The sequence below is a fragment of the Scyliorhinus torazame genome, chromosome 7, assembly GCF_047496885.1.
Source record: "Scyliorhinus torazame isolate Kashiwa2021f chromosome 7, sScyTor2.1, whole genome shotgun sequence".
In the NCBI taxonomy this organism is placed as follows: Eukaryota; Metazoa; Chordata; class Chondrichthyes; order Carcharhiniformes; family Scyliorhinidae; genus Scyliorhinus; species Scyliorhinus torazame.
The window spans coordinates 68,026,295-68,041,736 of NC_092713.1; positions in this window are offsets into that span (position 1 = coordinate 68,026,295).

Below are 15,442 nucleotides of genomic sequence, written 5' to 3' on the forward strand. Positions count from 1 at the left end.
CCACTGCGCATGCGTGGGAAACTGTCGGCGGCCGCTGACGCTCCCGCGCATGCGCCGCATTTCCGCGCCAGCTGGCGGGACAACAAACGCCATTTCCGCCAGCTGGCGGGGCGGAAATCCCTCCGCCGCCGGCCTAGCCCCTCAATGCTGGGGCTCGGCCCCCAAAGATGCGGAGCATTCCGCACCTTTGGGCCGGCGCGATGCCCGTCTGATTGGCGCCGTTTTTGGCGCCAGTCGGCGGGCATCGCGCCGTTGGGGGAGAATTTCACCCCAGAAACTGAACTGGACTAGCCCCATTAATACTGTGGCTACCAGGGCAGGTCAAAGGCTAGGAATTCTACAGCGAGTAACTCATCCAAAGCCTGTCCACCATCTAAAAGGCACAAGTCAGGAGTGTAATGGAATACTCTCCACTTGCCTGGATGAGTGCAGCTCCAACAACACTCAAGAATCGTGACACCATCCATGACAAAGCAGTCCGCTTGATTGCTCCCCCTTCCACAAACATTCAAACCTCCCACCACTGACGAAACAGTGGCAGCTGTGTGTAGCATCTACAAGATGCACTGCAGTAACTCACCAAGGTTCCTTCGGCAGTACCCTCCAAACCCACGACCACTATCATCTAGAAGGACAAGAGCAGCAGATATCTGGGGACCCCACCACCTGGAGAGTCCCCTCCAAGTCACTCACTACGCTGATTTGGAAATATATTGCTGTTCCTTCACTGTCGCTGGGACAAAATCATGGAACTCCCTCCCTAATAGCACAGTGGTTGTACCTACATATCAGGGACTGCAATGTATAAAAAGGAACCCATCACCACCTTCTGAAGGGCAACTAGGGATGGCCAATAAACGCTGGCCTAACCAGCCAACCAGCCATGACATCCCATAAATGAATTTTAAGAAAAGGAAATTCGAGGCTTACCAGCCTCTCTTCATAGCTGAAACACTCTCGTCCAGGCAGCATCCTAGTTTTATCATCTTTTACAGAAGTACACTGCATGGAGCTATCAAGTTGATTTTATTGGTAAATGGGACATACCACCACCGCACTATTTGCAACTAGCAACAAATTAAATCATCCGTAAAACTTAAATTTGTCTGAACCAAATAGGTTAGCAAAAGGAAGTTGAGGAATTGTGGGCCTAATTCTATTGAGGGAAATACTGCGGGGAAAAAAACCCTAATGAAAACCATATTTTAATACCAAGGAAATGTAGCAGTAGATCTGTGTGTGTCCGTGTCTCCCAAATTTTATTTCCTATGGCTTTAAAGTTTGCTGAGTGCCAGTTTTAAATGGAACAAGATGGCATACTTGCTGTTTGCTACAGAACAGCAATCTTAAACTTGGCCTCTCCAATTTTGGCAAGTTGGCTTTCTCTTGTTGGTTGGGAGACGCTATATTGCAATTTTTCAATTCACGTTGTCAATTGTTTTCTCTGTTTCTGTGTAATTCAGGATTTCCTTGGCGCCTAGATTTCCAATTGCCCTATATAAACACCATGGCATATATAGATCACAGAAACTACCATAACATCAACATTCAGGTAATCTCTGATCACAGGGACAGAATAACATTGATGACTGAGATTGTTGGGTAAACACAAAGCTACCAGGCTCTCTCTCTCTCTCTCTCTCTCAGTAGTCTGCATGCTAATTATCATCGGGATTCTCATGTTGGTTCAGTGGTAGAAGTTAGGTGATCTGCCACCGATGCAGGTTGTCTCCTGAAGGTTGTGTAGAGAAATAGAGCAAACAGGTGCTTTCACCATTGGAATGTAACATAAGGTTAAGTTTGAAGCCAAGATTAAATTCTACTTAAGGCGAAAGGAGCTCAGAGCATGCAAGTAGTTTGAGAACCATTGACATTTCAAGGACCTTGATAGGAAAGCCCCAAAAGATCCCAATCCATATAATATGGTGATTGTTCCATGGAGGAGCATAAACTTAATTTGCCCTCAAACACAGGCCCAGCAGCAAAGCTGTGCTGGTAAATGGTCACAATTCTGAATTTCTGCCGCTCTCTGTGCCAGGTGCATACCTGCGCCATCGGCATAAGGCAGCAGAATTTCCACTTCAGACACATGTAACATGAAACCCTTTCGATATTTGACAATGGAAATTGAAAATCACAGAAGCGTTATAGCGCTGAAGGAGACCATTCGGCCCGTGGAGTATACACTGGTTCTCCGAATGAACAATTCACTTAGTGCCATTTTCCTGCCTTCTCCCTGTAACTCTAGGTATTGTCAGAGAGGATGGGGAGGCAGGCTGAGTGCATTAGTAAGAAATTCCACAGTTGGCTATTTTATTGCAGTTGCTATTCTGTTTATTTTACATGGGGTAAAATAACTGCTAAAACGATGTCAGAGGAATGTCATAAGAACATGCTAAACATAATGTATTCTTTCACAGATATCGGCAACAGTAATTTTGAAGTAAAAATGTCTTTCTGGAATAAAGAGAAGTTGATTCTGGTTAATATCAGTCGGGAAGAGATTGAACAGACTCACAGATATGACTAAAAAGAGGAGACAGGATAAGGTCATTCAGTTTTGGCAGGAGCCATAGAGAACGGTTTTGTCCTGACAAGGGACGAAACAGAGCAGATTTGTCTAGGATTAGAGTAAAGAAGCATGAAACTATAACTGGGCAAGAAGTAAGTTTTAAAACATTCCTCTTCATACATGCATGTGTGCAATTAGCCTGCCAATTTTGTTTTATTTTATTTTTCAACTGGCTCACTTCAAAACTATGACTGGAGCCTTAGGTTGCCTTGAGCACAGACTGACCTGGAAAATCTTTGGCTCTGCCCCTCTGTCTCCAATTGACATCAATAAAATATGCTCAATCTTTATTGGTGGAGCAATACTGATAAGCAAAAAATAAAATTAGTCATATGTTGTGTGACTACTTTTCTTTTGCCCTAGGAGAAACAGCTTAGCATTCCCAACATGGTGGAGACTTTTGAGATAAAAGACCACACTGATAGAAAACGTCAATTCAGAAAGAATAAACAACTAATCTCGAACGGCACATGAAAGTGTCTGGAATCTGGAGCAATGACTAAATAATGCTTTGAGAAGACGCTTTAAAATGTGTCTTACTGCTGGTGACAGACCTTTTTGTCAAGCATCAAAAAACTTAACAACAACATTCCTGTGTGCTGTAATTAAAATAGTAACAGGGTGCCATGCTGTCAAAAAGTCAGTGAACTTTTTTGTTTATTATTTATTAATAAAATGATTGATGTTTATTGCAAGATACTGCCTGAAGGAGGAATAATGATAATTGCTCTTTAAATTGGAGCCAGATGTTTTGGAGACAGGCATGTGCATTCGCAATATGTCAGTGCCAAAAGTGTATTGTTAACATTTGCATGAGCAGGCACCAAAATAGAGCAAATGGAAGGTGATCACAACACAATAGGTTTGCACTGTGTCCACTTGCGAAAGTCTAGTTTCTAAGCATTTTACTAATGAATATTATAACATAGAATTCATGTAAAATTTAGCTGTACATTTTTATTAAACCTAAGAAAATTGCGAGTGAAAGGTTCGCAATAGAGAGAATACTTTCAGTGTACAATCATCCAAATGCTGAATAAGTTTTTTGATTTGATTTATTATTGTCACATGTATTAGTATGCAGTGAAAAGTATTGTTTCTTGCATGCTGTACAAACAATGCATACCGTATATAGGGAAGGAAGGAGAGACTGCAGAATATAATGTTACAGTTATAGCAAGGTGTCGGGAAAAGATCAACTTAATACGAGGTAGGTCCATTCAAAAGTCTGATGGCAGTAGGAAAGAAGCTGTTCTTGAGTCGGTTGGTACGTGACCTCAAACTTTGGTATCTTTTTCCTGACGGAAGAAGGTGGAAGAGAGTATGTCCAGGGTGCGTGGGGTCCTTAATTATGCTGGCTGCCTTTCTGAGGCAGCGGGAATTGTAGATAGAGTCAATGGATGGGAGGCTGGTTTGCGTGATGGACTGGGCTACATTCACGACCTTTTGTAGTTTCCTGCGGTCTTGGGCAGAGCAGGCTCCATACCAAGCTGTGATACAACCAGAAAGAATGCGTTCAACGGTGCATCTGTACAGCTTTGAATGTGTTCTTAAATACTCTTTATCATTTAAAATATGAACAATTTTGTTTTTTGAGGTTTCCTGCCAGTGCTTACTCCACCTCAACCTCAGAACTTCCAATTCCAGTTTTTCCTATTTGATTCAGAGCTACATTAAACAGGGAGACGTGTTCATTGAATCGTAGGATAATACAGCACAGAGTAAAACTATTCTGCCCATCAAGGCTGTGATAGCTCTTTGGTAGAGCTATCCAAATAGTAACATTCCCCTGCTCTTTCCCCACAGCCCTGTCATTTTTTTTCTTTTCAATTATTTATCCAATTACCTTTTGAAAGTTACCATTAAATCTGCTTCCACCACCCTTCCAAGTTCAAATGACAACAATTTGCAGCATTTAAAAAAATGTGTTTCCTCCTTTTGTCTCTGATTCTTATGTGAATCTCCTTAAATCAGTGTCCCCTTGTTCCTGACCATTCTGTCACTGGAAGCAGATTCTATTCCTTTATTTTATCCAAATCCATTAAGATTTGAAACAAATTTCCCTGTAGTTTTCTCTGCTCTAAAGTGAACAGTCTTAATTTTTCCAAGTTCCACATAACTTTCATCCCAGGAATCATTCTCGTAAAGCTCTTCTGCTTCCTCTCCAAAGTCCTAAAATTCTATTACATTTTGACATTAATTGCTCTCCTGGTGGGAACTACAATACTGTTTGTGCGTGCATTTTTCCTGGTGATAAGAAATAGGTAGATGAAACCGTTTTTCTACTGGCAAGAATTACAGAGGATAAATCAGCATGGGAGGGATGGAACAGAGTCATCAGACACAGATCATCAGAATCCCTGATTTCCTCCCAGATTTCCACCTTTTCAGTATGAACTGTGATGAGACCGACTAGTCTCCACCCTGATATTACATACACACATGTGTATATATAATAAATAGCCTTGGTTCTGTATGATGGGGCTTTTGAGTACATCACTATCATGCAAAGAATGATTTTTTGAAAGGGGGGGACATTCAAAAACAAAATTAGGTCTGTGAACTTATCGAATGGAAAAACGGCAAGTGTTGGAAATCAAATATAAAAACAGAAAATACTGGGAATTTGCTGCAGATAGCTCAGCATCTGTAAGAGTTCTGATGAATGCTACAAACCTGCAACAACCTAAGTTACATTTTTGTTTACTGACGCTGACTAATTTGCTGTGCATTTCTAAGACTTTCTGTTGTGTTTCCAATCAAATGTACTTCGTGGTACAAATGTAGAATAATCCTCACTCTTAATAATATGGGAAATAGGGTTCAGTTGACCCGTTGCACGTGTTCACCTGAATCTGCAGCATAATAGCTGTCCTGGCCCACTCTTGTGATGAGAATCCTTCCTGTTTCCTGATTTCAGTAAACAGTTTGCCGTATTGTACACATGGTTTATTGAATTACATGGAATTTACAGCACAGATCATGGTCATTTGGCCCAACTGGCCTATGCTAGTCTATGCTCCACACAACTTTATTTGACTGTTTTAGCATATCCTTCTATTCCTTTACTCTTCACGTACTTATCTAAATTCCCCTTAAATGCATCAATGCTATTCACCTCAACTACACCAGTGGGTTAAAAATTGGGTAAGGAAGTTTCTCCTGAATTCCTTCATGGATTTATTAATCACTATCTTATATTTATAACCTCTAATTTTGGACTCCCAAAAGTGGGAACATCTTCCTCACAAATACTCTATTAAACACCTTCACATGTGCCCTATTAAACAAAATTTTAAGACCCCTGTTCGGTCACTCCATACCACCCATCCCTCCGCCTGTCCTCCCACCCTCTGTCCCCAAGTCTTTTATCTAAAGAAAAGGGCCTCAGCTGTTCAATCTACCCTGATCACCTCTTTTCCTTATCACCTCTGTCACAATGTGCATAAATGAAATTCATCTGTAATTTCACTGGCTGACCAACCATAAACTGACTTGATTGAAAAAAAAGACAGTGGCTCAAGATGTCTGCCACAAGTCACCTGATGTCTGGCATTGCCAGTGACCAATTTCTGCAAAGTTCTAAAGTGGCAAATGATTCAGATGTGCCACAAGAAAAGGAGGCCATTCAGCTCTTTGTGTCCCTGCTGGCCCTTTGTAAGAGAGAATCAGTTAATTCTATTTTCTCACCTGTTCCCCATAGACCTTCAGTGATACAAAGTTGGGTGGGAGGATAAGCTATGAGGAGGATGCAGAGAAGCTTCAGCGGGATTTGGACCGGCTGAGTGAGTGGGTACATGCATGGCAGATACAGTATAATATGAATAAATGTGAGATTATCTGCTTCGGTAGCAAAAATAGGAAAGCAGATTATTATTTGAATGGGTGTAAATTGAGAGAGGTGGATACTCAACGAAACCTTGGTGTCCTCGTGCATCAGTCACTGAAAGTAAGCACCCGGGTATAGCAGGCAGTAAAGAAGGCAAATGGTATGTTGGCCTTCATTGCGAGAGGATTTGAGTACAGGAAAAGAGATGTTTTACTGCAATTGTGTAGGCCATTGGTGAGGCCACGCCTGGAGTGTTGTGTGCAGTTTTGGAGTCCTTATCTGCTATGGAGGGAGTGCAGTGAAGGTTTACCAGGCTGATTCCTGGGGTAGTGGCACTATCATATAAGGAGAGACTAAATTGGTTAGGATTATATTAATTGGAGTTTAGAGGAGTGAAAAGGGATCTCATAGAAACTTACAAAATTCTAACAGGATTAGATGGTAGATTCATAAAAACCATTCCTGATGGTGGGAGAGTCCAGAACTAGGGGTCATAGTTTGAGAATAAGGGGTAAACCTTTTAGGTCTGAGGTGAGGCGACATTTCTTCACTCAGAGAGTGGTAATTCTGTGGAATTCGCTACCATGGAAAGGAGTTGATGCCAAAATGTTGTGTAATTTCAAGTAGGAATTAGATATAGGGGCTAAAGGGATCAAGGGATATGGGTAGAAGACAGGATCAGGGTATTAAACTTGATGATCAGCCTATTGAACTTGATGATCGTCCATGATCATAATGAATGGCGAAGCAGGCTCGAAGGGCCGAATGGCCTCCTCCTGCTTCTATTTTCTATGTTTCCATGTTTCTATTCACTTCAGTTAATTATCCAATACCCCTTCGAAAGCCATTATGTTAATAACAGTCTTACTCTATGTTACTTTTGGTTTTCAGCTCCTCATGATAGATTAGTATCCTTTGGTTCTCAATCCTTCCTCCAGTGGGAACATCTGGGGCGAGATTCTCCACTCCCGCGCCGGTTGGGAGAATCGCCTGGGCTACCAAAATTTCCCGGGACGCCCTCCCGCGATTATCCCAAGCGGCGGGAACGGCCCGGTCGAGTTCCGCGGGCCGCAGGCCGGAGAATCGCCGGAGACACCCAAAATGGCGATTCTCCAGCAGCCCCGCTATTCTCAGGCCTGGATGGGCCGAGCGGCCAGGCCAAAACGGCGGGTTCCCCCCGGCGCCGTCCACACCTGGTCGCTGCCGTCGTGAACGGTGCGTGAACGCTGGGGGGGGTGGCCTGCGGGGGGGGGGGGGGGGGGGGCGAGGGGGGATCCTGCACCGGGGGGTACCTGAAATGTGGGGTGGCCCGCGATCGGTGCCCACCGATCGTCGGGCCGTCCTCTCTGAGGGAGGACCTCCTTCCTTCTGCGGCCCCGCAAGATCCGTCCTTCATCTTCTTGCGGGGCGGACTTAGAGAGGATGGCAACCGCGCATGCGCGGATGACGCCAGTAATGTGACGCCGGCCGCGTCATCTATGCAGCGCCGCCTTTACGCGGGGGCGACAAGGCCTGGCGCGTGTAGATGACGCTGCTCCGATCCTAGCTCATTGTCATGGCCTGATTCGGTAGGGATCGGGGTAGTTTTGCGCCGTCGTGAACCTCGACGCCGTTCACGACGGAGCGGCCACTTCGGCGTGGGAGTGGAGAATCCCGCCCAAGGATCCTGTCTGCTCTGGCCAGACCCCTCATGATTTTGAGCACCTATCAAATCCCTTTTTAACCTTTTCTTCTCCAATCCATCCACATAATTGAATTCCCTCATCCCTGGAACCATTCTTCTAAATCTCTCTTGCACCCTTGTTTATGCCTTCACATCTTTCTGAAAACGTATTGCCCAGAACTAAATTCCATATTCCCACTTGAGGCCAAACCAGTGCTTTATAATGGTTCACCATAACATAGAACATAGAACATAGAACATAGAAAATAGAAAAATATAGCACAGAACAGGCCCTTCAGCCCACGATGTTGCGCCGAAACTTTGTCCTAGATTAATCGTAGATTATCATTGAATTTACAGTGCAGAAGGAGGCCATTCGGCCCATTGAGTCTGCACCGGCTCTTGGAAAGAGCACCCTACCCAAAGTCAACACCTCCACCCAACACTAAAGGCAATTTTGGACACTAAGGGCAATTTATCATGGCCAATCCACCTAACCTGCACATCTTTGGACTGTGGGAGGAAACCGGAGCAACCGGAGGAAACCCACGCAGACACGGGGAGGATGTGCAGACTCCGCACAGACAGTGACCCAAGCCGGAATCGAACCTGGGACACTGGAGCTGTGAAGCAATTGTGCTATCCACAATGCTACCGTGCTGCCCTTAAGAACAAATAAATCTACACTATATCATTTTACCGTAATCCATGTACCTATCCAATAGCTGCTTGAAGGTCCCTAATGTTTCCGACTCAACTACTTCCACAGGCAGTGCATTCCATGCCCCCACTACTCTCTGGGTAAAGAACCTACCTCTGACTCCCCCCTATATCTTCCACCATTCACCTTAATTTTATGTCCCCTTGTAATGGTTTGTTCCACCCGGGGAAAAAGTCTCTGACTGTCTACTCTATCTATTCCCCTGATCATCTTGTAAACCTCTATCAAGTCGCCCCTCATCCTTCACTGTTCTAATGAGAATAGGCCTAGCACCCTCAACCTTTCCTCGTAAGACCTACTCTCCATTCGAGGCAACATCCTGGTAAATCTCCTTTGCAATTTTTCCAAAACTTCCAAATCCTTCCTAAAATGAGGCGACCAGAACTGTACACAGTACTCCAAATGTGGCCTTACCAAAGTTTTGTACAGCTGCATCATCACCACACGGCTCTTAAATTCAATCCCTCTATTAATGAACGCTAGCACACCATAGGCCTTCTTCACAGCTCTATCCACTTGAGTGGCAACTTTCAAAGATGTAAACATAGACCCCAAGATCTCTCTGCTCCTTCACATTGCCAAGAACTCTACCGTTAACCCTGTATTCCACATTCATATTTGTCCTTCCAAAATGGACAACCTCACACTTTTCAGGGTTAAACTCCATCTGCCACTTCTCAGCCCAGCTCAGCATCCTATCTATGTCTCTTTGCAGCCGACAACAGCCCTCCTCACTATCCACAACTCCACCAGTCTTCGTATCATCTGCAAATTTACTGACCCACCCTTCAACTCCCTCATCCAAGTCATTAATGAAAATCACAAACAGCAGAGGACCCAGAACTGATCCCTGCGGTACGCCACTGGTAACTGGGATCCAGGCTGAATATTTGCCATCCACCACCACTCTCTGACTTCTATCGGTTAGCCAGTTCGTTATCCAACTGGCCAAATTTCCCACTATCCCATGCCTCCTTACTTTCTGCAGAAGCCTACCATGGGGAACCTTATCAAATGCCTTACTAAAATCCATGTGCACTACATCCACTGCTTTACCTTCATCCACATGCTTGGTCACCTCCTCAAAGAATTCAATAAGACTTGTAAGGCAAGACCTACCCCTCAGAAATCCATGCTGACTATCCCTAATCAAGCAGTGTCTTACCAGATGATCAGAAATCCTATCCTTCAGTACCCTTTCCATGACTTTGCCTACCACCGAAGTAAGACTAACTGGCCTGTAATTCCCATGATTATCCCTAGTCCCTTTTTTGAACAGGGGCACGACATTCGCCACTCTCCAATCCCCTGGTACCACCCCTGTTGACAGTGAGGACGAAAAGATCATTGCCAACGGCTCTGCAATTTCATCTCTTGCTTCCCATAGAATCCTTCGATATATCCCGTCAGGCCCGGGGGACTTGTCTATCCTCAAGTTTTTCAAAATGCCCAACACATCTTCCTTCCTAACAAGTATTTCCTCGAGCTTACCAGTCTGTTTTACACTGCCCTCTCCAACAATATGGCCCCTCTCATTTGTAAATAAAGAACAAAAGTACTCGTTCAAGACCTCTCCTATCTCTTCAGACTCAATACACAATCTCCCGCTACTGTTCTTGATCGGACCTACCCTCGCTTTAGTCATTCTCATATTTCTCACATATGTGTAAAAGGCCTTGGGGTTTTCCTTGATCCTACCCACCAAAGATTGTTCATGCCCTCTCTTAGCTCTCCTAATCCCTTTCTTCAGTTCCCTCCTGGCTATCTTGTATTCCTCCAACACCCTGTCTGAACCTTGTTTCCTCAGCCTTACATAAGTCTCCTTGATCGTCTTAACAAGACATTCAATCTCTCTTGTCAACCCTGGTTCCCTCACTCGACCATCTCAAACCCTGCCTGACAGGGACATACATATCAAGGGCACGTAGTACCTGTCCCTTGAACAAGTTCCACATTTCACTTGTGTCCTTCCCTGACAGCCTATGTTCCCAACTTATGCACTTCAATTCTTGTCTGACAACATCGTATTTACCCTTCCCCCAATTGTAAACCTTGCCCTGTTGCACGCACCTATCCCTCTCCATTACTAAAGTGAAAGTCACAGAATTGTGGTCACTATCTCCAAAATGCTCCCTCACTAACAAATCTATCACTTGCCCTGGTTCATTACCAAGTACTAAATCCAATATTGCCCCTCCTCTGGTCGGACAATCTGCATACTGTGTTAGAAAAGCTTCCTGGACACACTGCACAAACACCACCCCATCCAAACTATTTGATCTAAAGAGTTTCCACTCAATGTTTGGGAAGTTAAAGTCACCCATGACTACTACCCTGTGACTTCTCTGCACCTTTCTAAAATCTGTTTCCCAATCTTTTCCTCCACATCTCTGCTACTATTGGGGGACCTATAGAAAACTCCTAACAAGGTGACTGCTCCTTTCCTATTTCTGACTTCAACACATACTACCTCAGTAGGCTGATACTCCTCGAACTGCCTTTCTGCAACTGTTATACAATCTCTAATTAACAATGCCACCCCCACACCTCTTTTACCACCCTCCCTAATCTTATTGAAACATCTATAGCCAGGGACCTCCAACAACCATTTCTGCCCCTCTTCTATCCAAGTTTCCGTGATGGCCACCACATCGTAGTCCCAAGTACCGATCCATGCCTTAAGTTCACCCACCTTATTCCTGATGCTTCTTGCGTTGAAGTATACACACTTCAACCCATCTCCGTGCCTGCAAGTACTCTCCTTTGTCAGTGTTCCCTTCCCCACTGCCTCATTACATGCTTTGGCGTCCTGAATATCGGCTACCTTAGTTGCTGGACTACAAATCTGGTTCCCATTCCCCTGCCAAATTAGTTTAAACCCTCCCGAAGAGAAAACCTCCCTCCCAGGATATTGGTGCCCCTCTGGTTCTGATGCAACCCGTCCTGCTTGTACAGGTCCCACCTTCCCCAGAATGCGCTCCAATTATCCAAATACCTGAAGCCCTCCCTCCTACACCATTCCTGCAGCCACGTGTTCAGCTGCACTCTCTCCCTATTCCTAGCCTCGCTATCACCGGCAACAAACCAGAGATGACAACTCTGTCTGTCCTGGCTTTTAACTTCCAGCCTAACTCCCTAAACCCGTTTATTATCTCCACACCCCTTTTCCTACCTATGTCGTTGGTACCAATGTGCACCACGACTTCTGGCTGCTCCCCCTCCCCCTTAAGGATCCTGAAGACACGATCCGAGACATCCCTGGCCCTGGCACCCGGGAGGCAACATATCTTCCGGGAGTCTCGCTCGCGACCACAGAATCTCCTATCTATTCCCCTAACCATTGAATCTCCTACAACTATTGCTTTTCTGTTCTCCCCCCTTCCCTTCTGAGCCCCAGAGCCAGACTCAGTGCCAGAGACCTGGCCGCTACGGCCTTCCCCCGGTAGGTCATCCCCCCCAACAGCATCCAAAATGGTATACTTGTTTTGAAGGGGAACGGCCACGAGGGATCCCTGCACTGTCTGCATGTTTTTTTTTTTCCCCCTGGCTGTAACCCAGCTATTCTTGTCCTGTACCTTGGGTGTGGTTACCTCCCTGTAACTCTTCTCTATCACCCCCTCTGCCTCCCGGATGATCCGAAGTTCATCCAGCTTCAGCTCCAGTTCCCTAACACGGTCTTTGAGGAGCTGGAGTTGGGTGCACTTCCCGCAGGTATAGTCAGCGGGGACACCGGTGGTATCCCTCACCACCCACATCCTACAGGAGGAGCATGCAACTGACCTAGCCTCCATCCGCTCTTACCTTACAGAATATAGCTGCCCTGTGGACCAACTGGATCTCCGCCCTCCGACTCTGCTCCCAGTCAGCTGCACTCTCTGTAAACTCCTGGCTCTCTTCTCACTCTTTGCGGAAATGTAGGAAACAAAATGAAAGGAGCACCTTACTCCCTCCTCACCTAACTCCCTCAGTTACCAAACTCTCACTATAGCACTCAAATGCACCAAATTCAGCACTCCCTCAGTCACCAAACTCACTATAGCACTCAAATACACCAAATTCAGCACTCCCTCAGTCACCAAACTCACTATAGCACTCAAATACACCAAATTCAGCACTCCCTCAGTCACCAAACTCTCACTATAGCACTCAAATGCACCAAATTCAGCACTCCCTCAGTCACCAAACTCTCACTATAGCACTCAAATGCACCAAATTCAGCACTCAGTGCAAACAAAGTCTGCACTGTCGGGGATCACTTTTATACTGTGAATCTAGCCTCTGAAAACTGGCCTAATCCAATTAACTAATTAACAAGCTCCAGCTGCAAGTGGTTACAAGTAGAAGCTTTGTTTAAAGTTGATTGAAAATTCACCTTCTTTTAAACCAAACAGCAACTTTTAAGTTAATTAAGTAAATAAAAGGAAGACTAGACTTTAGATAAAAATGAAGCCTTATACTCCCTCAGTCACCAAACTCTCACTATAGTACTCAAATGCACCAAATTCAGCACTCAGTGCAAAATGTCGTTGTATTTATACCCTGTGGCCTGAATTTCACACTCTCCCACCAGCATTTTTTTAGGTGGGATGGCGAGTGAGAAATAGAAGGAATGGGCTTCCCTCTGGATTCCCGCACTCCCCCCATCCACAGTGATTTTACACTGGGATGCGCAAGGTTTCGAATGGCACGTCCTTGCTCCAATTGAGGCCCTTAATTTACCATTAATGGCCACTTCAGGGCCGTTTCCTGCCAGCCTCAATTTGATTTTCCAGGTCTGTGGGAAGTTCAAAAATGATTGAGTTTAGGCATGGAGTGAAGGGAGTGAGGAAACGTTCATTAGATGCCCCCTTCTAACTTCAGATGCTCCCCACCCACTGCTTAAGGTCCCAGTAGCTGCTGGACAGCCCCCCCCCCCCCCCCACCCCCACTCCCTGGCCTCTCCCATTAATAGATTCAGCTGTGCACTTCAGTCCTGACCGATGCAGTCTACATCTTTGGGCTAATTTACATGGATCCCGCAGCATCTGGTGTTAGCCTTCAGTTTCACAGGAAGAATTTTCCTTTTGCCCGATGTTGTCTGAAGGTCAACTTGCAACAGATGATGCAACCAGATGGCAGCCTTCTGAAATGGAGGCGGCTGTACTCTGTCTTGTTCAGGTACTTGTGGAAATGATCTCCAGACATGGATTCCAGACTGGGTTTCAGTTGTCGTCCTTCCTCCATTCAGTGGGCCCACAAGACTCCTCTTCCCCTTGCCACATCTAAGGCGTCCAGAAGAAAGTCTAGTCAGTACTTTGTATGATGTGTAAATACCCGCAGAAACCTAGAGCGGGATTCTCCGACCCTCCACGCCGGAATCACACCCGGCGCGGAGATGGAGAATAGCCGTTCACGCTGGAAATGTGGCGCAACGGCACTTCTGTGATTCTCCGCGGACCTGCCTGTCCCACGCGCGCGGTTGACTGAAACAGGCCGCGGCTATTCTCCGCGGTCGACTGACTGAACTCCCGCCGGCGTGGTTTACATGTGATACCACCCGGCAGGAGCTGGGACCGGCGGCCGCGGTGACGGTCCTGGTGGGGGGCGGGGGGAATCTGACTCCAGTGGGGGGGCCTCAGCAGTGACCAGGCCCACGATCGGGGGCCACCTATCTGCGGGCCATCGCGATCTGGGAGGGATCTATCTTCCTCCGCGTGGGTCCACTGTGTGGCTCCGCCATGTCGGGGGCGCCCGCGCCAAGGTGGGCCACTGCGCGCATGCGCGGACCCGCTTGCGGCCGCCTTGCGCATGCGCGGCCGCGCGGTCTGGCTACCAGGACCCCGCCGGAAGGCAGAGCCGCCGGATGTACCCCGGGACTCTGCTAGCCCCCTGGAAAACGGAGAATCACCCCGGAACTACGAGGAAAAAGTCTGGAGTGATTCTCGCCCGTTTTCTGGCGGGCGTGTGGACTTAGTCCACAGAAGGGAAAGTCCTGCCCTATGAGGATGAACTGAAAGTATTTTAAAATCAAATCAAAAACAGCTGAATTTTCAGGAAAGTCAATTAGCAAGGGGAAAAACGCAACAACAATAACCAAAATATCGAAAAAAGACAACTTTGGGTGAATAGGATAGGCCTTTACAGGCCTGTTTGAGCAGGCCAAGTCGGAGGATGGTCAGTTGTTATCAATCATATATAAAATGGGTGAGAAGCACAACATAGTCAATTCTTCACCCACAGCAATGAAAATGAAGGAAAGGGCTTTCATTTAAAGTAAAATTAAATGTAAATAAGTCCCAGGCATGCCAGTTGTGTGATCTACTTTTCCCATTAAAAATATGACTGGTTGGGAAATCAGACATACATGCTTAGACATGCACATTTGCGAACCGATTTCCGACTTCAATGTCTGACAGGCTGCATTCCACAAATCAACCTGATAAGCCAGCAATGGTGCAGCACTGTGCTCGGCACTATTGTAACATGGAGGTCTTGTGGTGCAGTGCTGGCACCCCTCTTGCTGGACCAGGAGCTCCCGGTTCGATTACAACGCCAAGACTTGTTGGCCACAGTAGGAGCATTCAACACAGTTCAATGGCTGACAACCAGCTTGGAGATCACTTACCCCACTATTCCCCAAAGGGTTAAAAAAATACAGTGTATTGGGGTGAAGATACG